Source organism: Bos indicus, chromosome 23 (genome assembly GCF_029378745.1).
Source record: "Bos indicus isolate NIAB-ARS_2022 breed Sahiwal x Tharparkar chromosome 23, NIAB-ARS_B.indTharparkar_mat_pri_1.0, whole genome shotgun sequence".
NCBI classification, from domain to species: domain Eukaryota; kingdom Metazoa; phylum Chordata; class Mammalia; order Artiodactyla; family Bovidae; genus Bos; species Bos indicus.
The window spans coordinates 33309634-33332920 of record NC_091782.1 but is presented as its reverse complement, the minus strand read 5'-3'; the positions used below and the strand labels follow the sequence as shown (position 1 = coordinate 33332920).

General features: G+C 47.6%; 14 non-coding genes across 14 annotated transcripts; 7 read left to right on the top strand and 7 right to left on the bottom strand.

The window, feature by feature from the left end:
* Nucleotides 1-5116: 5116 nt before the first annotated feature.
* TRNAR-ACG (transfer RNA arginine (anticodon ACG)) lies at nt 5117-5189 on the top strand. Its single transcript has one exon. It is a non-coding gene; the product is annotated as a tRNA-Arg (tRNA).
* Nucleotides 5190-5842: 653 nt separating this feature from the next.
* Nucleotides 5843-5916, bottom strand: TRNAI-AAU (transfer RNA isoleucine (anticodon AAU)). The gene has a single exon. It is a non-coding gene; the product is annotated as a tRNA-Ile (tRNA).
* A 1066-nt stretch (nt 5917-6982) lies between these two features.
* Nucleotides 6983-7055, top strand: TRNAV-CAC (transfer RNA valine (anticodon CAC)). Its single transcript has one exon. It is a non-coding gene; the product is annotated as a tRNA-Val (tRNA).
* A 514-nt stretch (nt 7056-7569) lies between these two features.
* TRNAI-AAU (transfer RNA isoleucine (anticodon AAU)) lies at nt 7570-7643 on the top strand. The gene has a single exon. It is a non-coding gene; the product is annotated as a tRNA-Ile (tRNA).
* A 3378-nt stretch (nt 7644-11021) lies between these two features.
* Nucleotides 11022-11093, top strand: TRNAM-CAU (transfer RNA methionine (anticodon CAU)). Its single transcript has one exon. It is a non-coding gene; the product is annotated as a tRNA-Met (tRNA).
* Nucleotides 11094-11616: 523 nt separating this feature from the next.
* Nucleotides 11617-11698, top strand: TRNAS-GCU (transfer RNA serine (anticodon GCU)). The gene has a single exon. It is a non-coding gene; the product is annotated as a tRNA-Ser (tRNA).
* A 547-nt stretch (nt 11699-12245) lies between these two features.
* TRNAS-GCU (transfer RNA serine (anticodon GCU)) lies at nt 12246-12327 on the top strand. Its single transcript has one exon. It is a non-coding gene; the product is annotated as a tRNA-Ser (tRNA).
* A 2403-nt stretch (nt 12328-14730) lies between these two features.
* TRNAS-GCU (transfer RNA serine (anticodon GCU)) lies at nt 14731-14812 on the bottom strand. Its single transcript has one exon. It is a non-coding gene; the product is annotated as a tRNA-Ser (tRNA).
* Nucleotides 14813-15359: 547 nt separating this feature from the next.
* TRNAS-GCU (transfer RNA serine (anticodon GCU)) lies at nt 15360-15441 on the bottom strand. The gene has a single exon. It is a non-coding gene; the product is annotated as a tRNA-Ser (tRNA).
* A 523-nt stretch (nt 15442-15964) lies between these two features.
* Nucleotides 15965-16036, bottom strand: TRNAM-CAU (transfer RNA methionine (anticodon CAU)). The gene has a single exon. It is a non-coding gene; the product is annotated as a tRNA-Met (tRNA).
* Nucleotides 16037-19414: 3378 nt separating this feature from the next.
* Nucleotides 19415-19488, bottom strand: TRNAI-AAU (transfer RNA isoleucine (anticodon AAU)). The gene has a single exon. It is a non-coding gene; the product is annotated as a tRNA-Ile (tRNA).
* A 514-nt stretch (nt 19489-20002) lies between these two features.
* On the bottom strand, nt 20003-20075 carry TRNAV-CAC (transfer RNA valine (anticodon CAC)). Its single transcript has one exon. It is a non-coding gene; the product is annotated as a tRNA-Val (tRNA).
* Nucleotides 20076-21141: 1066 nt separating this feature from the next.
* On the top strand, nt 21142-21215 carry TRNAI-AAU (transfer RNA isoleucine (anticodon AAU)). The gene has a single exon. It is a non-coding gene; the product is annotated as a tRNA-Ile (tRNA).
* Nucleotides 21216-21868: 653 nt separating this feature from the next.
* TRNAR-ACG (transfer RNA arginine (anticodon ACG)) lies at nt 21869-21941 on the bottom strand. Its single transcript has one exon. It is a non-coding gene; the product is annotated as a tRNA-Arg (tRNA).
* Between the last annotated feature and the right edge of the window lie 1346 nt (nt 21942-23287).

The following is a 23287-nucleotide window of genomic DNA, read 5'->3' as shown; positions in this document are numbered from 1 at the left end:
CTTCTTAATATCTTCTGCTTCTGTTAGGTCCATACCATTTCTGTCCTTTATTGTGCCCATCTTTGCATGAAATGTTCCCTTGGTATCTCTAACTTTCTTGAAGCGATCTCTAGTCTTTCCCATGCTATTGTTTTCCTCTATTTCTTTGCATTGACCACTGAGGAAGGCTTTCTTATCTCTCCTAGCTATTCTTTGGAGCTCTGCATTCAAATGGGTATATCTTTCTTTTTCTCCTTTGCCTTTCACTTCTCTTCTTTTCTCAGCTATTTGTAAGGCCTCCTCAGACAACCATTCTGCCTTTTTGCATTTCTTTTTCTTGGGGATGGTCTCGATCACTGCCTCCTGTCCAATGTCACCAACCTCTGTCCACAGTTCTTCAGGCACTCTGTCTGTCATATTCTAATCCCTTGAATCTATTTGTCACTTCTGTTGTATAATCATAAGGGATTTGATTTAGGTCATACCTGAATGGCCTAGTGCTTTTCCCTGCTTTCTTCAATTTAAGTCTGAAAATTGCAATAAGGAGTTCGTGATCTGAGCCACAGTCAGCTCCCGATCTTGTTTTTGCTGACTGTATAGAGCTTCTCCATCTTTGGCTGCAAAGACTATCAGATCAGATCAGATCAGATCAGATCAGTCGCTCAGTCGTGTCCGACTCTTTGCGACCCCATGAATGGCAGCACGCCAGCACTCCCTGTCCATCACCAACTCCCGGAGTTCACTCAGACTCACGTCCATCGAGTCAGCGATGCCATCCAGCCATCTCATCCTCTGTCATCCCCTTCTCCTCCTGCCCCCAATCCCTCCCAGCATCAGAGTCCTTTCCAATGAGTCAATTCTTCACATGAGGTGGCCAAAGTACTGGAGTTTCAGCTTTAGCATCATTCCTTCCAAAGAAATCCCAGGGCTGATCTCCTTCAGAATGGACTGGTTGGATCTCCTTGCAGTCCAAGGGACTCTCAAGAGTCTTCTCCAACACCACAGTTCAAAAGCATCAATTCTTCGGCGCTCAGCCTTCTTCACAGTCCAACTCTCACATCCATACATGACCACAGGAAAAACCATAGCCTTGACTAGACGCACCTTTGCTGGCAAAGTAATGTCTCTGCTTTTGAATATGCTATCTAGGTTGGTCATAACTTTCCTTCCAAGGAGTAAGCGTCTTTTAATTTCATGGCTGCAGTCACCATCTGTAGTGATTTTGGAGCCCAGAAAAATAAAGTCTGACACTGTTTCCACTGTTTCCCCATCTATTTCCCATGAAGTGGTGGGACCGGATGCCATGATCTTCGTTTTCTGAATGTTGAGCTTTAAGCCAACTTTTTCACTCTCCACTTTCACTTTCATCAAGAGGCTTTTGAGTTCCTCTTCACTTTCTGCCATAAGGGTGGTGTCATCTGCATATCTGAGGTTCTTGATATTTCTCCCGGCAATCTTGATTCCAGCTTGTGTTTCTTCCAGTCCAGCGTTTCTCATGATGTACTCTGCATAGAAGTTAAATAAACAGGGTGACAATATACAGCCTTGACGAACTCCTTTTCCTATTTCGAACCAGTCTGTTGTTTCATGTCCAGTTCTAACTGTTGCTTCCTGACCTGCATACAAATTTCTCAAGAGGCAGATCAGGTGGTCTGGTATTCCCATCTCTTTCAGAATTGTCCACAGTTTATTGTGATCCACACAGTCAAAGGCTTTGGCATAGTCAATAAAGCAGAAGATATGTTTTTCTGGAACTCTCTTGTTTTTTCCATGATCCAGCAGATGTTGGCAATTTGATCTCTGGTTCCTCTGCCTTTTCTAAAACCAGCTTGAACATCAGGAAGTTCACGGTTCACATATTGCTGAAGCCTGGCTTGGAGAATTTTGAGCATTACATTGCTAGCGTGTGAGATGAGTGCAATTGTGTGGTAGTTTGAGCATTCTTTGGCATTGCCTTTCTTTGGGATTGGAATGAAAACTGACCCTTTCCAGTCCTGTGGCCACTGCTGAGTTTTCCAAATTTGCTGGCATATTGAGTGCAGCACTTTCACAGCATCATCTTTCAGGATTTGGAATAGCTCAACTGGAATTCCATCACCTCCACTAGCTTTGTTCGTAGTGATGTTTTGTAAGGCCCACTTGACTTCACATTCCAGGATGTCTGGCTCTAGGTCAGTGATCACACCATCGTGATTACCTGGGTCGTGAAGATCTTTTTTGTACAGTTCTTCTGTGCATTCTTGCCATCTCTTCTTAATATCTTCTGCTTCTGTTAGGTCCATACCATTTCTGTCCTTTATCGAGCTCATCTTTGCATGAAATGTTCCTTTGGTATCTCTGATTTTCTTGAAGAGATCCCTAGTCTTTCCCATTCTGTTGTTTTCCTCTATTTCTTTGTGTTGATCGCTGAAGAAGGCTTTCTTATCTCTTCTTGCTATTCTTTGGAACTCAGCATTCAGATGTTTATATCTTTCCTTTTCTCCTTTGCTTCTCACTTCTCTTCTTTTCACAGCTATTTGTAAGGCCTCCCCAGGCAGCCATTTTGCTTTTTTGCATTTCTTTTCTATGGGAATGGTCTTGATCCCTGTCTCCTGTACAATGTCACGAACCTCATTCCATAGTTCATCAGGCACTCTATCTATCAGATCTAGGCCCTTAAATCTATTTCTCACTTCCACTGTATAATCATAAGGGATTTGATTTAGGTCATACCTGAATGGTCTAGTGTTTTTCCCTACTTTCTTCAATTTCAGTCTGAATTTGGCAATAAGGAGTTCGTGGTCTGAGCCACAGTCAGCTCCTGGTCTTGTTTTTGCTGACTGTATAGAGCTTCTCCATCTTTGGCTGCAAAGAATATAATCAATCTGCTTTCGCTGTTGACCATCTGGTGATGTCCATATATAGAGTCTTCTCTTGTGTTGTTGGAAGAGGGTGTTTGTTCTGACCAGTGCATTTTCTTGGCAAAACTCTATTAGTCTTTGCCCTGCTTCATTCCGTATTCCAAGGCCAAATTTGCCGGTTACTCCAGGTGTTTCTTGACTTCCTGCTTTTGCATTCCAGTCCCCTATAATGCAAAGGACATCTTTTTTGGGTGTTAGTTCTAAAAGGTCTTGTAGGTCTTCATAGAACCGTTCAACTTCAGCTTCTTCAGCGTTTCTGGTTGGGGCATAGTCTTGGCTTACTGTGATACTGAATGGTTTGCCTTGGAAACGAACAGAGATCATTCTGTCGTTTTTGAGATTGCATCCAAGTACTGCATTTCGGACTCTTTTGTTGACCATGATGGCCACTCCATTTCTTCTGAGGGATTCCTGCCCGCAGTAGTAGATATAATGGTCATCTGAGTTAAATTCACCCATTCCAGTCCATTTCAGTTCGCTGATTCCTAGAATGTCGACATCAACCTATATAAATATATATAATCAATCTATATAAATAGACACGGTATAAAACTGCTGAAAACCGTGTTTCTCCGGAGCCGTTCATCAGAATAAGTGAGAGACACTCACACGGGGCTATCGTCCTTAGTTTGGCTTGATTCACGCTTTTTCTTCTGTTCCGGGTATAGACTGCTTGTTGATTATTTCCCTTGACACCTGAGTACAGACTGCAAAACGGGGGCTCCCGCGTTCAGGGAAGTGATACCTCGATGTCTGCACTCCCATTGCCTCTGCGCTGGTGGAGCTCAGCACCCGGGGGTGGCAGATCCCTGAAATTCTAACTGAGGGAGTCGGGCGGATTGGCCGGGCTGTCCACCGGGACCACCGCTGTTGCCCGCTGCGGTCTAAAGGGGGCTGCGTGGTTTGAATGCCTGGGAGTTTTCTCCAATATTGGGGGGAATTTTAGCTGACTTTTACTCAGATTAGATCAGACTAGATCTCAGATTCTGTGAACTTTGAGAGGACAAATGGATGAAAGGCAGGAAGCGGTGTTTCTGAAAGGGTCGCCTGCCACCTGAACATCTGAGACCTATTTTATGACATGACCCTTAAGCTTATGGCCTCAAATCCTCTCCATGGCCTCTCCTATGTCTCCAGCTTCATTTCACACTTCACTGCCCCCTTCTCTCCCCACCACCCTGTCCTCTCATTTCCCAGAGACTTGTGAATATATTATTTGTTCCCCCTCTGTTCCTAGTTACGATCTCCTCAACCTCGAAACTTCCCCTCCATCATCACTCCTTCAGATAAAACTTCCCCAAAGCTTTCTGCATAAATCTTCACATTTCTGTTAGCTTCTGTACACCTGGTCTTTTATTGCAAAGGCCAGTTAGGCAACAGATGGCAATGCTGGGGTGAGAAAGCGTTGCATTCTGGATTCCAAGTTTGTGCCATCAAGAACATTACTATGCCCTGTCTCTCTCAACATCCAACATCCTTCTCTCAAGGCAGTTGTATATTTTGACGTGTTCCTTATGCCCAACTTGAAAACAAAAAGAAACATATAACCACGGTGTCTAAAGAGAGCATGTCTGCCTGTTTAAATTTTGTGTGGTATTAAATCATTTCCTGAATTCCAGCAGTCTCTGCCTAATGTGGTTTCTGCACCTTTGAGTATACCTTTCCTGCCTTCTTGCCTCTTTTTGCCTTTACCATTGACTTCTGCATGCTTTTATCCGACGCATGATTTATCATAGAATTTGGCCATGATTCTCCCTCTTAGGGAGTATTAACTACTCTTAACAGTAAGAGGAGTAGAATGTGATTCTTAGGGCCAAATGCACTTCCAAACCAAATAAGTGTACTTTATTTTAAAAACACTTAGTTAAAGAGAATACAGGGCAGTCAGTAACCATCCGCAGACGCATCATCAGGGCCCCAAAGAAGTATAGAATAGATGAGGGAGGTGGAAGCACGCCAGATTAACAGGTAGCAGAAATTAACCAAGAGCACTCCCAGCAGAAAACTTGCTCTCAAGGAGTGACTTCTTTCTATCATGTATGGAAAGTCCTAAGGGTTAAATTTGCTTGTAATCCAAAATGTAGACATGGAAAGCAACGTTGTAGTACGTACACTAACCCCAAATGAAGAGAATCGGTGGGAGTCATCAGTTTCGGGGTTATTTCTATCTTCATAGCAGAACCAGCGACTTCGGAGGCCTCATTGAAATAGACATGCTTAAGCCCTCTCGTCGCAGGGGGCCAGTGGCGCAATGGATAACGCGTCTGACTACGGATCAGAAGATTCTAGGTTCGACTCCTGGCTGGCTCGAAACCTTTTGCACAACTGATCTTCCTGCACTTGAACCACACCCCAACTCTCCAAGCTTTGGCGGCTCACAAGCGCTACGAAAAGCTCCCTCAGCCTTGCTTCTTGTTACCCCGTGGGGCCATCCTACGTCTTGTGGGAGTCCGAAGGACCCTTCAAGTGATTGCGATCACTGGAACATCCACAATCAAGCATTTTCTGGTTTCGATCTCCCACAGCAAATACGGAGGGGGAAAGGACCACATAGGGACACCTGTACTGAGTTTCACATCAAACAGGCTTTAAGAAAAAAGAAGAGGAGGACGAGGAACAAGAAAGAGATGGAACGTAGGAAGGAAGAAGGCTCGGCAAGTGTCTTCGCCACTTATTCCCACTGGGTTACCCTTCACCACGCCCTCCCCTCTTCCTAATAGAAAGAAGAGTGGCTTTGACTGAGGAAACGTTAAATCCAAGAAAGCCCAGGGTGTTGGGCACCGGATATCGGAGCTGGCCCTGCACCCCGACTTCCAGAAGAGCGCCGGTAGGACAGTTTCAAGAGGGAGGAGTAACACGCTATTTTTTTTTTTTTTTTTTTTTTAAGCAACCCAAGTTACATTACATACAACTCCAGGGTTCAAACAGGTAACACCTTGAGTGATAAGGAGCAAAAGTCCCCTTGGCCCGTACGGGGATCAAACCCGCGACCTTGGCGTTATTAGCACCACGCTCTAACCAACTGAGCTAACCGGCCATGACAAGTCTTGCTCTACAACTTAAGACCTCTGTTTGCCGCGGTTACACTTCTTTTTCGTGGTCCTCGGAGAGCTGTTCCACGCGTAACCCAACAAACATCTGCTGTGACCTCTGCACACAAAGCCAAACTCGGACAGCAGCCCTTTGGACCAAAGGCCGCCAAGCGAGGGAGCAGGAGACGAGCCTCACGTCCACTCCCTCTTGGTCTTTCAGTTAGCGGTGTTTTGTTGTTGTCTGTCTGTCTGTCTGTCTTCTCTGTCTGTTTGTTTGTTTGTTTCAAGCGGAAGACCAAAGAATCTGGGATTGATCACCGACTTTTGACATTTCAGGATTCAGGATGTTTCCGGTTTACCGTTCGCTGCCCTCGTAGTCCACGGCTCGGAGATTCGTTAGCTCAGCTTGCCCCGGAGAAACGAACTGACTTTGGATGTTACTGATGATATCTACAACAGCAGTGTTAGTGCCTTGAGGATGTTACCGACCACAGCAATTCTAGTCTGACTCTGGTTGATTTGTGCTCAACTGGCACAGAACTGAGGTCAGGGGGGACAAAGTAAGGACTGCCTGGCAGATCAGTGGGCATTTGCCCCTCTCCGCCCCTCGGTTTCTATCAGCCAAACACTGCCCGTCACAGAATGGGCAGCTGCTAGAGTTCAAGGGCACCGAATCGCGCTTACTTTTCAACCAGGATCATTGAATCGTCTTCAGTCATTGCAATCTTTTTCTGGCACTCAAGAGATGGTGATCACAGAACTTCCTAAGGTCACACAAACCCACATAAGACAAAATCGAGCAGTTCTCCGACATCTACTGTACCCGGACGCTGCCTAAAACGTCTGCTCTGCCTTTGGCAAGGAATTCTTCGCTTAGAGGTAGTATTTGCTTAGTGTGACTCATTGACTGTAGCATTGTTGGTCGTGATAGGAGGGCGCACTAACGTCGACCATTTCCTGAAAGAGAAAACCGATTCGGTGTGGCCAGCTTGGGCTAGCCGGGAATCTCCTTTCCCGCTTGGACACCATCAGCCGGGGAGGGAAAACATGATCAAGGAGCCGAGAAAGCAAGTTTCCGTAGTGTAGTGGTTATCACGTTCGCCTCACACGCGAAAGGTCCCCGGTTCGAAACCGGGCGGGAACAGCTTCGCTCTTCGGAGTTTGCATTTTGAACCGTTCTCCGGAACCTCTCAGGAACCTTCCGAGAAACTCGGTAGTTGAGGAGGCTTCCGAACTCCCACCGAGTCTCACCGGTAAACCTGGGGGAACCATCGGAATAGTCTTCAGGCACCGTATTCCATCTCGTACGGCAGAGCCTGCACTCAGCCCAGCTTAAGGCGCTTTCTGCGAGCCTTTTACACAAACAGCAAATTCTTCCATGGATTCCCCGGGCCGTAGACCGCAGCTTCCTCCGAAAACCTTCGGTTTCCTCGTTCACGTCAAGGAATACGACCGAAAACCAATTGTGCCTTCTTTTCCTTTGGTTTTCTTCTCCGAGAAAGCGTCTCATTCTTTTGACTGAGGATGGAAGGCAACGACAATGACGAAACTCTCTTAAGAGAAGCAACAGTAAGGGTCAGTTGGAACTTGACATTTTGGAGGGGGAGGCGGGGGCCGTAAGAGGAAAGGAAGAAGAGAAGAGGACTCACGCAGTCGGGGGCCGGTTAGCTCAGTTGGTTAGAGCGTGGTGCTAATAACGCCAAGGTCGCGGGTTCGATCCCCGTACGGGCCACTGTTCTCTTTGGTCACCTCCTCCAGGAGGCTGCCAACTGTTTTCCGAGAAAACTTGCCTCTTAACCTACACAGCCCTGAGAATAGTGCCTAGAGTCCCCTTGCGGTTGTGCCTGTCCCGTCGGGACGCCAGGCTCGTCAGTCCTCCACCCTCTCCTGGAGGATGCTGTCTAACCACATCGTCCTCTGCCGACGCCTTCTCCTTTTGCCTTCCGTCTTTCCCAGGATCAGGGTCTTTTCCAGTGAGCTGGCTCTTCGCATCGGGTGGCCAAAGTGTTGGAGCTCCAGCTTCAGCGACCGTCCTTCCAATGAATACTCGGGGTGGGTTTCCTTTAGGATTGACTGCTTTGATCTCCTTGCAGTCCAAGGGACTCTCAAGAGTCTTCTCCAGCACCACACTTCGAAAGCATGAATTCTTTCGCGCTCAGCCTTCTTTATGGTCCAGCTCTCACATCCGTACATGACTACTGGAAAAACCATAGCTTTGACTGTACGGACCTTTGTCGGCAAAGTTACGTCTCCGCTTTTTAAGTTACGTCTCCGCCGTCTAGGTTGGTCATAGCTCTTCTTCCAAGGAGCAAGCGTCTTTTAATCTCGTGGCTGCCGTCACCGTCCGCATTGATTTTGGCGTTTTCCCCTTCTGTTTGCCATGAAGTGATGGGACCGGATGCCATGATCTTAGTTTTCTGAATGTTGAGGTTTAAGCCAGCTTTTTCACTCTCCTCTTTCACCTTCATCAAGAGGCTCTTCAGTTCCTCTTCGCCTTCTGCCATCAGAGTGGTATCATCTGCGTATCTGAGGTTGTTGATAGTTCTCCTGGCAATCTTGATTCCAGCTCGTGATTCATCCAGCCCGGCCTTTCACATGATGTACCCTGCATAGAAATTTAATAAGCAGGGTGCCAATATACATACAGCTTTGTCCTATGCCTTTCCCAATTTTGAACCAGTCCGTTGTTCCACGTCCAGTTCTAACTGTTGCTTCTTGACCCATATACGGGTTTCCCAGGAGACAGGTAAGGAGACAGTTAGAGTCCTCTAACTGTGTTCCAAACCCGCCACCCTCACATACCTTTTATCCACTCGTTACCCAGTTCAGCTCTCCACTTACCACAAGCCCAACATTTTTCCAGGCAGGCAGGGTTCTCTTTCCTCCGGGACCAATAGATGAGGACAGAGAGCTGGGCAGGGTCAGAGGGTGGCCTAACACGAAAAATTTGGTGGGAGGTGGGGGCAGGGGCAGTGGAAAAGTTTCCTGGCAACCTTTTGTCAAAAGCGTATTCGATTTTAAATTGTCTTTCCAAAGTAGTTGCTCAATCAACGCCCTTTCTCAAATCCTCAAGAGATACAAAGTAAGGAGGCATTCTTAAAAGGTCGTTCTTTCCATGTCTCTGAAGACCCTTTAAGGTGAACTGACAGCCAAGATTGCCTTGTGAGGAGAGACGGCGCAAGGTGGTGGACTGATTCGGGATGCTTCCTCTCCCTACGTGTCTGCAGCACTTTGACCACTTTGAACAAGAAACACAAGACCACAAGACTGACTTTTTTTTTTTTTTTTAGGCCAGGAATCAAATCTGGACTCTTGTCATCAGTTGACAGCCGTGCATCTCCCACGATTGCTTCTGATTTCAAAGGACAATTCAGTATCACGGTCCCTTCTCTGATCACTGTGGGGATTCTTTCCCCAGCCTTGTATAGTTTCCCTACCTGTGTGCGCTGACCAGTGTTAAGGTCCATGTGGAGAGCTTCCGGGAGTTTCCTCTTCTCCCGGCTCTGTCCTTTCCGGTGCTCTGTCCTGCCGTCTCCAGCTGTCTTGGTCTCCTGGACTTTATCCGCCCCAACATTTCAACTCAGAGAATTCACCAGCCTCTGCCTGCACTGGGCCTTGGAAACTCTCTCAAGGCAGTAAAAACTCGGGTGCAATCCTAGATCTCACGTCGGTTCCCAGCAAAATCGCTCATTCATTTCTTTTCTGTCAGAGATTACCATCCTTCTTTGCCTGATGTTTGGTGTCTGGAAAAGTGTTTCTGATCTGTTTTGGTTCTTTCAGGCAGGAGGGTGCGTCTGATCCTTGCAATTTTGTCTCGGCTGGAAACAGGCCTTTCCACTCTTTGGAGGAGGAAGAGGGGAAAGCTGAGACCTCTTCGGTTTGTGGGTTTCTGCTCTGGGGTTGCAGGCTGCGGGGGAGCAGACAGGGGCAGGTTGGTTAGTGCAGCGGCCTGTCCTAGGGGCAGTTGGCATCGCCTTTCCGGGAAACATGGGGCCTCCTGCTGCTTGTGGCAAGCAGTGTGTGCAGATATTGGGCTCGGGCTCCAGGTTCCAGCTGGGTCAACCTATCTGGAGGGTTCAGGCTACAGGCCCCAGCGCCGGTCACATGGTCTTCTCCGCTGTACCAGTGTGAGTGTGTCAGTGTGTGTGTGTGCCAGGGCTGGTGGTGGGAGAGGAGGGCTCTGGTGGGAGAGCAGGGCCTGAGTCCAGGAGTGCCGAGGGGCTGACGTCACCAAAACGGGCATTCGGATCTCTGGCGGGCCGGCAGGCTGAAGGTGGGCGCTTTCTGATGAGGGGGCGGGAGCCTTGGAAGATGGGCGATCCGCACACTCTTTCCTCATCGCCGCCTGGCTGTCACCCGCGGGACATCGGAACACCTACCTGCTGCACCAGTGTCTTCCCCCTGGGTCAATTCCAGTCGTCCTCCTTGGTGGCCGGGTGATGATTGCCACTTGGCAGAGCCTCAGAGGCTGGGACTGGATGAACCAGTGGGACTCGCCCAGCACCTGAGTCCACCGGAGCCACGCCTCTCAGTCCCTTGATGCCTCTAGTCCCCTTTCTCTCTCTCTCTCTCTCTCTCTCTCTCTCTCGTTCTCCTTTCCTTTAGGTTATTACATCTCCGTGGGACCCTTTCCCCAACACTTTATTAAAGAATATTTTAAAATGTAAAGAGCTTACGTGTAAATTGAGCTGGATGAACTTAACCGAGGTATACTACTCCCACGTGACCACCGCCCAGCTCGAGGTTCAGGACATGCCAATTAGTCCAGAAAATCGCCTTATGCCCCCTCGCCAGTCAATATTGCCTCCTGCAAGCTCATCGCTGTCTGATTTCTAGCGCCAGGTAATGTGCCTGCTCTTGAATTTCGTAGAAACGGAGTCATATAGCATATCCTCTGGTAAGACTCTTTTTCTTTTTCTTGCCTAGGGCAATAGTTCTGAAAGTGATTTGAGTCTTTACACGTACAATAAGTCGTAGAAGTTTGATCTTATCGCTGGGAGATTTATTCTTTCGATTTTATAAACAAACCAAAATTTATCTGTACAAGGAAATGGGACGTTGCTCATGATACTCATAGTAGGGAAAAAGCAGCCTAGTCAGGCCACCTGTCAGCAGAGTGGCGCAGCGGGAGCGTGCTGGGCCCATAACCCAGAGGTCGATGGATCGAAACCATCCTCTGCTAGGCTTTCTTTTCGTGACACCCATCCAGTTCCTCGCTCGAGCATCACGGGCACAACACAGTTCGTCAGCTTACAGATGCACCGTCTCCTTTCACCACTCCTAGAACCGTTGCCACCGCCTTCCTAATCTTTACAAACCAGCAAGCGTTTTCCTTTCCCGTCCTTTCTCTTTTCTTTTTTTTCCTTTCGTCCTGGGCGAGGGCCCTGGGGCCGGGGCGGGGGGCGGGGGTGAGGGTGTAATAGCAAAATCGGCCCTCCTCACTCATTTCCAAAGAGAGGCAAACCTCTGGCCCTTCTTACTTCGGAATAGTTGACAAGTTTACTGTCCATTTCCGATGGATCAGCACTACTTCTTCCAGGGAATAACATACACACTTGACTCCAGTTAGGGTTTTATATCTTCTTTACACTCGAAAGAAAAAACTTTTCTTGTTTGTTTGTTTTTCTTGATTTCTGCCTGGGGACTGGTCCGCGAGTCTCCTACTGTCTGTCCCTTGTCTTTTCACGACTATACGTATGCTGTGCGACGAGGTGGCCGAGTGGTTAAGGCGATGGACTGCTAATCCATTGTGCTCTGCACGCGTGGGTTCGAATCCCATCCTCGTCGTCTGGTTGCGTTTATGGCCTTCTGCTGTGGCTCAGCTGGTGAAGAAACCACCACTCGCAATGCGGGAGACTTGGATTCCATCCCTGTGTGGGGCAGATGTCCACTCCGGATATCTACGCCTCTCTTTTCACTCCTATAGGTCAAGTTAACGGGAATTTTTAAAAAATCCTTCTCGAAGGCAATACACCTTGCTGTTACTTATGAAGAACCCGATCGCATTCAGTTTGTGGGAAAAACAGAAGGAAAAGAGTTAATTTCAAAAACGCAGGAGAATCAGATTACAGAAAATAGAGAAAACGTCACCGTGACTGCGATGCAATGTGAGTACTGAAGAAGAATGAGAATTAAAGCTGGAGTCACAGCAGGTTAAAAGACTATCAAAGTGTGAAAGGTTCCCCAAGGAAGGAGTAAAGAATCAGTTCTTTGTGTAAATTCTCTGAAAAAGACTGCAGTTTGAAGAATGGTACTGGGCACAAACATGGAACTATAAAGGCTTTCCAACCAGTAATATATTTTAAAAGTTTCCAGACGCTGCAGTTTCCTGCGAGACGAGGTGGCCGAGTGGTTAAGGCGATGGACTGCTAATCCATTGTGCTCTGCACGCGTGGGTTCGAATCCCATCCTCGTCGTCTGGTTGTGTTTATGGCCTTCTGCTGTGGCTCAGCTGGTGAAGAAACCACCACCCGCAATGCAGGACACTTAGATTCCATCCCAGTGTGGGGCAGCTGTCCACTCCAGTATTTTGGCGCTTAGAATTCCATGGACTACAGTCCACCTGGTCACAAAGAGTGGGACACGACTAAGTGACTTTCACTTCTACATGGTTACTAAATTTAGATCAGGTTAGCTGGAATGTTTTGTAAATCCACCTTGAATGCAATGCATGTTGCTATTACTTATAAAGACACCAGTCGCATGCACTTTATGGGAAGAATGAGCAAAGGAATTAAGTTTGAAAGGCAGGAGAAAATGAAATGAATATGGTATAATAAATAGGTTTCTGCATCACAATTCAACTGGCAAATTCAAGAAGGAAAACACAGAAATCTTAGGAAAGTTTTCCCTTTTTTGTACAGTACTGTTTAATGAGTCCTTACACTGTGACAAGAAAATAAAAATTCCTTGAAACAGCAAGCACCATAAATAATGAGAAAATTTCAAAAAAATCAAATAGAAAAATAAAAATCTTCTGAAGTTGGGGCTGGGAGGATGGTGGAGGGTATGGGGGGATTGGGAGGGTGAGGTGAGGTGTGGAGGGACCTGCTCTCCTTTACTTATTGCTTTGAAGATGTTCTTATTTGGAAGCCCACTAAACTAACATACTTCAACTTATTTTGCCTGGTTACCCTATGCACTCATCTCACACGCTGGTAAAGTAATGCTCAAAATTCTCCAAGCCAGGCTTCAGCAATATGTGAACCATGAACTTCCTGATGTTCAAGCTGGTTTTAGAAAAGGCAGAGGAACCAGAGATCAAATTGCCAATATCTGCTGGATCATGGAAAAAGCAAGAGAGTTCCAGAAAAACATCTATTTCTGCTTTATTGACTATGCCAAAGCCTTTGACTGTGTGGATCACAATAAACTGTGGACAATTCTGAAAGAGATGGGAATACCAGACCACCTGATCTGCCTCTTGAGAAATCTGTATGCAGGTCAGGAAGCAACAGTTAGAACTGGACATGAAACAACAGACTGGTTCGAAATAGGAAAAGGAGTTCGTCAAGGCTGTATATTGTCACCCTGCTTATTTAACTTCTATGCAGAGTACATCATGAGAAACGCTGGACTGGAAGAAACACAAGCTGGAATCAAGATTGCCGGGAGAAATATCAAGAACCTCAGATATGCAGATGACACCACCCTTATGGCAGAAAGTGAAGAGGAACTCAAAAGCCTCTTGATGAAAGTGAAAGTGGAGAGTGAAAAAGTTGGCTTAAAGCTCAACATTCAGAAAACGAAGATCATGGCATCCGGTCCCACCACTTCATGGGAAATAGATGGGGAAACAGTGGAAACAGTGTCAGACTTTATTTTTTTAGGCTCCAAAATCACTGCAGATGGTAACTGCAACCATGAAATTAAAAGATACTTGCTCCTTGGAAGAAAAGTTATGACCAACCTAGACAGCATATTAAAAAGCAAAGACATTACTTTGCCAACAAATGTCCATCTAGTCAAAGCTATGGTTTTTCCTGTGGTCATGTATGGATGTGAGAGTTGGACTATAAAGAAAGCTGTGTGCCAAAGAATTGATGCTTTTGAACTGTGGTGTTAGAGAAGACTCTTGAGAGTCCCTTGGATTGCAAGGGGGTCCAACCAGTCCATCTAAAGGAAACCAGTCCTGAATATTTATTTGAAGGACTTATGCTGAAGCTGAAACTCCAATACTTTGGCCACTTGATGTGAATAACTGACTCCTTGGAAAAGACCCTGATGCTGGGAAAGATTGAAGGCAGGAGGAGAAGGGGACAACAGAGGATGAGGTGGTTAGATGGCATCACTGACTCAATGGACTTCACTGACTCGGTGAGTTGGTGATGGACAGGGAGGACTGGCATGCTGCAGTCCATGGGATCGCAAACAGTCAGACACGACTGAACTGTACTGAACTGACCCTCTAAATTGTTCGGAGGAGGGAATACCTGGGTTCAGACCAAAACTTTGGATCCATTGACTCTGCAATTTGTGCCACAACATGATAGATATAAGCTGTATATCATACCCTAAGAATAGACAGCAATAGCACTCAGTCAGGCATGGAAGAGCACTAAACTAAGATCTAGAATGAGTGGAGAACGAAAAGATGTGAAACGAGGGCAGAGGTTGAGCACTAGAGTGTCACCAATGAGGAATGAGATTATAGAAAACAGAGAAAATCGCCACAGTGTGAATACGGGAGTAACCAGGATGGAAATGAAACTGCAAGAACAAAGAAAGTGAGAGGTAGAATGAGGACAAGCAGAAAATTATATACAGTTCTTTTGTCAAGATACAGAGCAAAATTTACTTTTCCCCTCCACTAGAAAGTCCGACGAGGATGGGATTCGAACCCACGCGTGCAGAGCACAATGGATTAGCAGTCCATCGCCTTAACCACTCGGCCACCTCGTCTCGCAGGAAACTGCAGCGTCTGGAAACTTTTAAAATATATTACTGGTTGGAAAGCCTTTATAGTTCCATGTTTGTGCCCAGTACCATTCTTCAAACTGCAGTCTTTTTCAGAGAATTTACACAAAGAACTGATTCTTTACTCCTTCCTTGGGGAACCTTTCACACTTTGATAGTCTTTTAACCTGCTGTGACTCCAGCTTTAATTCTCATTCTTCTTCAGTACTCACATTGCATCGCAGTCACGGTGACGTTTTCTCTATTTTCTGTAATCTGATTCTCCTGCGTTTTTGAAATTAACTCTTTTCCTTCTGTTTTTCCCACAAACTGAATGCGATCGGGTTCTTCATAAGTAACAGCAAGGTGTATTGCCTTCGAGAAGGATTTTTTAAAAATTCCCGTTAACTTGACCTATAGGAGTGAAAAGAGAGGCGTAGATATCCGGAGTGGACATCTGCCCCACACAGGGATGGAATCCAAGTCTCCCGCATTGCGAGTGGTGGTTTCTTCACCAGCTGAGCCACAGCAGAAGGCCATAAACGCAACCAGACGACGAGGATGGGATTCGAACCCACGCGTGCAGAGCACAATGGATTAGCAGTCCATCGCCTTAACCACTCGGCCACCTCGTCGCACAGCATACGTATAGTCGTGAAAAGACAAGGGACAGACAGTAGGAGACTCGCGGACCAGTCCCCAGGCAGAAATCAAGAAAAACAAACAAACAAGAAAAGTTTTTTCTTTCGAGTGTAAAGAAGATATAAAACCCTAACTGGAGTCAAGTGTGTATGTTATTCCCTGGAAGAAGTAGTGCTGATCCATCGGAAATGGACAGTAAACTTGTCAACTATTCCGAAGTAAGAAGGGCCAGAGGTTTGCCTCTCTTTGGAAATGAGTGAGGAGGGCCGATTTTGCTATTACACCCTCACCCCCGCCCCCCGCCCCGGCCCCAGGGCCCTCGCCCAGGACGAAAGGAAAAAAAAGAAAAGAGAAAGGACGGGAAAGGAAAACGCTTGCTGGTTTGTAAAGATTAGGAAGGCGGTGGCAACGGTTCTAGGAGTGGTGAAAGGAGACGGTGCATCTGTAAGCTGACGAACTGTGTTGTGCCCGTGATGCTCGAGCGAGGAACTGGATGGGTGTCACGAAAAGAAAGCCTAGCAGAGGATGGTTTCGATCCATCGACCTCTGGGTTATGGGCCCAGCACGCTCCCGCTGCGCCACTCTGCTGACAGGTGGCCTGACTAGGCTGCTTTTTCCCTACTATGAGTATCATGAGCAACGTCCCATTTCCTTGTACAGATAAATTTTGGTTTGTTTATAAAATCGAAAGAATAAATCTCCCAGCGATAAGATCAAACTTCTACGACTTATTGTACGTGTAAAGACTCAAATCACTTTCAGAACTATTGCCCTAGGCAAGAAAAAGAAAAAGAGTCTTACCAGAGGATATGCTATATGACTCCGTTTCTACGAAATTCAAGAGCAGGCACATTACCTGGCGCTAGAAATCAGACAGCGATGAGCTTGCAGGAGGCAATATTGACTGGCGAGGGGGCATAAGGCGATTTTCTGGACTAATTGGCATGTCCTGAACCTCGAGCTGGGCGGTGGTCACGTGGGAGTAGTATACCTCGGTTAAGTTCATCCAGCTCAATTTACACGTAAGCTCTTTACATTTTAAAATATTCTTTAATAAAGTGTTGGGGAAAGGGTCCCACGGAGATGTAATAACCTAAAGGAAAGGAGAACGAGAGAGAGAGAGAGAGAGAGAGAGAGAGAGAAAGGGGACTAGAGGCATCAAGGGACTGAGAGGCGTGGCTCCGGTGGACTCAGGTGCTGGGCGAGTCCCACTGGTTCATCCAGTCCCAGCCTCTGAGGCTCTGCCAAGTGGCAATCATCACCCGGCCACCAAGGAGGACGACTGGAATTGACCCAGGGGGAAGACACTGGTGCAGCAGGTAGGTGTTCCGATGTCCCGCGGGTGACAGCCAGGCGGCGATGAGGAAAGAGTGTGCGGATCGCCCATCTTCCAAGGCTCCCGCCCCCTCATCAGAAAGCGCCCACCTTCAGCCTGCCGGCCCGCCAGAGATCCGAATGCCCGTTTTGGTGACGTCAGCCCCTCGGCACTCCTGGACTCAGGCCCTGCTCTCCCACCAGAGCCCTCCTCTCCCACCACCAGCCCTGGCACACACACACACTGACACACTCACACTGGTACAGCGGAGAAGACCATGTGACCGGCGCTGGGGCCTGTAGCCTGAACCCTCCAGATAGGTTGACCCAGCTGGAACCTGGAGCCCGAGCCCAATATCTGCACACACTGCTTGCCACAAGCAGCAGGAGGCCCCATGTTTCCCGGAAAGGCGATGCCAACTGCCCCTAGGACAGGCCGCTGCACTAACCAACCTGCCCCTGTCTGCTCCCCCGCAGCCTGCAACCCCAGAGCAGAAACCCACAAACCGAAGAGGTCTCAGCTTTCCCCTCTTCCTCCTCCAAAGAGTGGAAAGGCCTGTTTCCAGCCGAGACAAAATTGCAAGGATCAGACGCACCCTCCTGCCTGAAAGAACCAAAACAGATCAGAAACACTTTTCCAGACACCAAACATCAGGCAAAGAAGGATGGTAATCTCTGACAGAAAAGAAATGAATGAGCGATTTTGCTGGGAACCGACGTGAGATCTAGGATTGCACCCGAGTTTTTACTGCCTTGAGAGAGTTTCCAAGGCCCAGTGCAGGCAGAGGCTGGTGAATTCTCTGAGTTGAAATGTTGGGGCGGATAAAGTCCAGGAGACCAAGACAGCTGGAGACGGCAGGACAGAGCACCGGAAAGGACAGAGCCGGGAGAAGAGGAAACTCCCGGAAGCTCTCCACATGGACCTTAACACTGGTCAGCGCACACAGGTAGGGAAACTATACAAGGCTGGGGAAAGAATCCCCACAGTGATCAGAGAAGGGACCGTGATACTGAATTGTCCTTTGAAATCAGAAGCAATCGTGGGAGATGCACGGCTGTCAACTGATGACAAGAGTCCAGATTTGATTCCTGGCCTAAAAAAAAAAAAAAAAGTCAGTCTTGTGGTCTTGTGTTTCTTGTTCAAAGTGGTCAAAGTGCTGCAGACACGTAGGGAGAGGAAGCATCCCGAATCAGTCCACCACCTTGCGCCGTCTCTCCTCACAAGGCAATCTTGGCTGTCAGTTCACCTTAAAGGGTCTTCAGAGACATGGAAAGAACGACCTTTTAAGAATGCCTCCTTACTTTGTATCTCTTGAGGATTTGAGAAAGGGCGTTGATTGAGCAACTACTTTGGAAAGACAATTTAAAATCGAATACGCTTTTGACAAAAGGTTGCCAGGAAACTTTTCCACTGCCCCTGCCCCCACCTCCCACCAAATTTTTCGTGTTAGGCCACCCTCTGACCCTGCCCAGCTCTCTGTCCTCATCTATTGGTCCCGGAGGAAAGAGAACCCTGCCTGCCTGGAAAAATGTTGGGCTTGTGGTAAGTGGAGAGCTGAACTGGGTAACGAGTGGATAAAAGGTATGTGAGGGTGGCGGGTTTGGAACACAGTTAGAGGACTCTAACTGTCTCCTTACCTGTCTCCTGGGAAACCCGTATATGGGTCAAGAAGCAACAGTTAGAACTGGACGTGGAACAACGGACTGGTTCAAAATTGGGAAAGGCATAGGACAAAGCTGTATGTATATTGGCACCCTGCTTATTAAATTTCTATGCAGGGTACATCATGTGAAAGGCCGGGCTGGATGAATCACGAGCTGGAATCAAGATTGCCAGGAGAACTATCAACAACCTCAGATACGCAGATGATACCACTCTGATGGCAGAAGGCGAAGAGGAACTGAAGAGCCTCTTGATGAAGGTGAAAGAGGAGAGTGAAAAAGCTGGCTTAAACCTCAACATTCAGAAAACTAAGATCATGGCATCCGGTCCCATCACTTCATGGCAAACAGAAGGGGAAAACGCCAAAATCAATGCGGACGGTGACGGCAGCCACGAGATTAAAAGACGCTTGCTCCTTGGAAGAAGAGCTATGACCAACCTAGACGGCGGAGACGTAACTTAAAAAGCGGAGACGTAACTTTGCCGACAAAGGTCCGTACAGTCAAAGCTATGGTTTTTCCAGTAGTCATGTACGGATGTGAGAGCTGGACCATAAAGAAGGCTGAGCGCGAAAGAATTCATGCTTTCGAAGTGTGGTGCTGGAGAAGACTCTTGAGAGTCCCTTGGACTGCAAGGAGATCAAAGCAGTCAATCCTAAAGGAAACCCACCCCGAGTATTCATTGGAAGGACGGTCGCTGAAGCTGGAGCTCCAACACTTTGGCCACCCGATGCGAAGAGCCAGCTCACTGGAAAAGACCCTGATCCTGGGAAAGACGGAAGGCAAAAGGAGAAGGCGTCGGCAGAGGACGATGTGGTTAGACAGCATCCTCCAGGAGAGGGTGGAGGACTGACGAGCCTGGCGTCCCGACGGGACAGGCACAACCGCAAGGGGACTCTAGGCACTATTCTCAGGGCTGTGTAGGTTAAGAGGCAAGTTTTCTCGGAAAACAGTTGGCAGCCTCCTGGAGGAGGTGACCAAAGAGAACAGTGGCCCGTACGGGGATCGAACCCGCGACCTTGGCGTTATTAGCACCACGCTCTAACCAACTGAGCTAACCGGCCCCCGACTGCGTGAGTCCTCTTCTCTTCTTCCTTTCCTCTTACGGCCCCCGCCTCCCCCTCCAAAATGTCAAGTTCCAACTGACCCTTACTGTTGCTTCTCTTAAGAGAGTTTCGTCATTGTCGTTGCCTTCCATCCTCAGTCAAAAGAATGAGACGCTTTCTCGGAGAAGAAAACCAAAGGAAAAGAAGGCACAATTGGTTTTCGGTCGTATTCCTTGACGTGAACGAGGAAACCGAAGGTTTTCGGAGGAAGCTGCGGTCTACGGCCCGGGGAATCCATGGAAGAATTTGCTGTTTGTGTAAAAGGCTCGCAGAAAGCGCCTTAAGCTGGGCTGAGTGCAGGCTCTGCCGTACGAGATGGAATACGGTGCCTGAAGACTATTCCGATGGTTCCCCCAGGTTTACCGGTGAGACTCGGTGGGAGTTCGGAAGCCTCCTCAACTACCGAGTTTCTCGGAAGGTTCCTGAGAGGTTCCGGAGAACGGTTCAAAATGCAAACTCCGAAGAGCGAAGCTGTTCCCGCCCGGTTTCGAACCGGGGACCTTTCGCGTGTGAGGCGAACGTGATAACCACTACACTACGGAAACTTGCTTTCTCGGCTCCTTGATCATGTTTTCCCTCCCCGGCTGATGGTGTCCAAGCGGGAAAGGAGATTCCCGGCTAGCCCAAGCTGGCCACACCGAATCGGTTTTCTCTTTCAGGAAATGGTCGACGTTAGTGCGCCCTCCTATCACGACCAACAATGCTACAGTCAATGAGTCACACTAAGCAAATACTACCTCTAAGCGAAGAATTCCTTGCCAAAGGCAGAGCAGACGTTTTAGGCAGCGTCCGGGTACAGTAGATGTCGGAGAACTGCTCGATTTTGTCTTATGTGGGTTTGTGTGACCTTAGGAAGTTCTGTGATCACCATCTCTTGAGTGCCAGAAAAAGATTGCAATGACTGAAGACGATTCAATGATCCTGGTTGAAAAGTAAGCGCGATTCGGTGCCCTTGAACTCTAGCAGCTGCCCATTCTGTGACGGGCAGTGTTTGGCTGATAGAAACCGAGGGGCGGAGAGGGGCAAATGCCCACTGATCTGCCAGGCAGTCCTTACTTTGTCCCCCCTGACCTCAGTTCTGTGCCAGTTGAGCACAAATCAACCAGAGTCAGACTAGAATTGCTGTGGTCGGTAACATCCTCAAGGCACTAACACTGCTGTTGTAGATATCATCAGTAACATCCAAAGTCAGTTCGTTTCTCCGGGGCAAGCTGAGCTAACGAATCTCCGAGCCGTGGACTACGAGGGCAGCGAACGGTAAACCGGAAACATCCTGAATCCTGAAATGTCAAAAGTCGGTGATCAATCCCAGATTCTTTGGTCTTCCGCTTGAAACAAACAAACAAACAGACAGAGAAGACAGACAGACAGACAGACAACAACAAAACACCGCTAACTGAAAGACCAAGAGGGAGTGGACGTGAGGCTCGTCTCCTGCTCCCTCGCTTGGCGGCCTTTGGTCCAAAGGGCTGCTGTCCGAGTTTGGCTTTGTGTGCAGAGGTCACAGCAGATGTTTGTTGGGTTACGCGTGGAACAGCTCTCCGAGGACCACGAAAAAGAAGTGTAACCGCGGCAAACAGAGGTCTTAAGTTGTAGAGCAAGACTTGTCATGGCCGGTTAGCTCAGTTGGTTAGAGCGTGGTGCTAATAACGCCAAGGTCGCGGGTTTGATCCCCGTACGGGCCAAGGGGACTTTTGCTCCTTATCACTCAAGGTGTTACCTGTTTGAACCCTGGAGTTGTATGTAATGTAACTTGGGTTGCTTAAAAAAAAAAAAAAAAAAAAAATAGCGTGTTACTCCTCCCTCTTGAAACTGTCCTACCGGCGCTCTTCTGGAAGTCGGGGTGCAGGGCCAGCTCCGATATCCGGTGCCCAACACCCTGGGCTTTCTTGGATTTAACGTTTCCTCAGTCAAAGCCACTCTTCTTTCTATTAGGAAGAGGGGAGGGCGTGGTGAAGGGTAACCCAGTGGGAATAAGTGGCGAAGACACTTGCCGAGCCTTCTTCCTTCCTACGTTCCATCTCTTTCTTGTTCCTCGTCCTCCTCTTCTTTTTTCTTAAAGCCTGTTTGATGTGAAACTCAGTACAGGTGTCCCTATGTGGTCCTTTCCCCCTCCGTATTTGCTGTGGGAGATCGAAACCAGAAAATGCTTGATTGTGGATGTTCCAGTGATCGCAATCACTTGAAGGGTCCTTCGGACTCCCACAAGACGTAGGATGGCCCCACGGGGTAACAAGAAGCAAGGCTGAGGGAGCTTTTCGTAGCGCTTGTGAGCCGCCAAAGCTTGGAGAGTTGGGGTGTGGTTCAAGTGCAGGAAGATCAGTTGTGCAAAAGGTTTCGAGCCAGCCAGGAGTCGAACCTAGAATCTTCTGATCCGTAGTCAGACGCGTTATCCATTGCGCCACTGGCCCCCTGCGACGAGAGGGCTTAAGCATGTCTATTTCAATGAGGCCTCCGAAGTCGCTGGTTCTGCTATGAAGATAGAAATAACCCCGAAACTGATGACTCCCACCGATTCTCTTCATTTGGGGTTAGTGTACGTACTACAACGTTGCTTTCCATGTCTACATTTTGGATTACAAGCAAATTTAACCCTTAGGACTTTCCATACATGATAGAAAGAAGTCACTCCTTGAGAGCAAGTTTTCTGCTGGGAGTGCTCTTGGTTAATTTCTGCTACCTGTTAATCTGGCGTGCTTCCACCTCCCTCATCTATTCTATACTTCTTTGGGGCCCTGATGATGCGTCTGCGGATGGTTACTGACTGCCCTGTATTCTCTTTAACTAAGTGTTTTTAAAATAAAGTACACTTATTTGGTTTGGAAGTGCATTTGGCCCTAAGAATCACATTCTACTCCTCTTACTGTTAAGAGTAGTTAATACTCCCTAAGAGGGAGAATCATGGCCAAATTCTATGATAAATCATGCGTCGGATAAAAGCATGCAGAAGTCAATGGTAAAGGCAAAAAGAGGCAAGAAGGCAGGAAAGGTATACTCAAAGGTGCAGAAACCACATTAGGCAGAGACTGCTGGAATTCAGGAAATGATTTAATACCACACAAAATTTAAACAGGCAGACATGCTCTCTTTAGACACCGTGGTTATATGTTTCTTTTTGTTTTCAAGTTGGGCATAAGGAACACGTCAAAATATACAACTGCCTTGAGAGAAGGATGTTGGATGTTGAGAGAGACAGGGCATAGTAATGTTCTTGATGGCACAAACTTGGAATCCAGAATGCAACGCTTTCTCACCCCAGCATTGCCATCTGTTGCCTAACTGGCCTTTGCAATAAAAGACCAGGTGTACAGAAGCTAACAGAAATGTGAAGATTTATGCAGAAAGCTTTGGGGAAGTTTTATCTGAAGGAGTGATGATGGAGGGGAAGTTTCGAGGTTGAGGAGATCGTAACTAGGAACAGAGGGGGAACAAATAATATATTCACAAGTCTCTGGGAAATGAGAGGACAGGGTGGTGGGGAGAGAAGGGGGCAGTGAAGTGTGAAATGAAGCTGGAGACATAGGAGAGGCCATGGAGAGGATTTGAGGCCATAAGCTTAAGGGTCATGTCATAAAATAGGTCTCAGATGTTCAGGTGGCAGGCGACCCTTTCAGAAACACCGCTTCCTGCCTTTCATCCATTTGTCCTCTCAAAGTTCACAGAATCTGAGATCTAGTCTGATCTAATCTGAGTAAAAGTCAGCTAAAATTCCCCCCAATATTGGAGAAAACTCCCAGGCATTCAAACCACGCAGCCC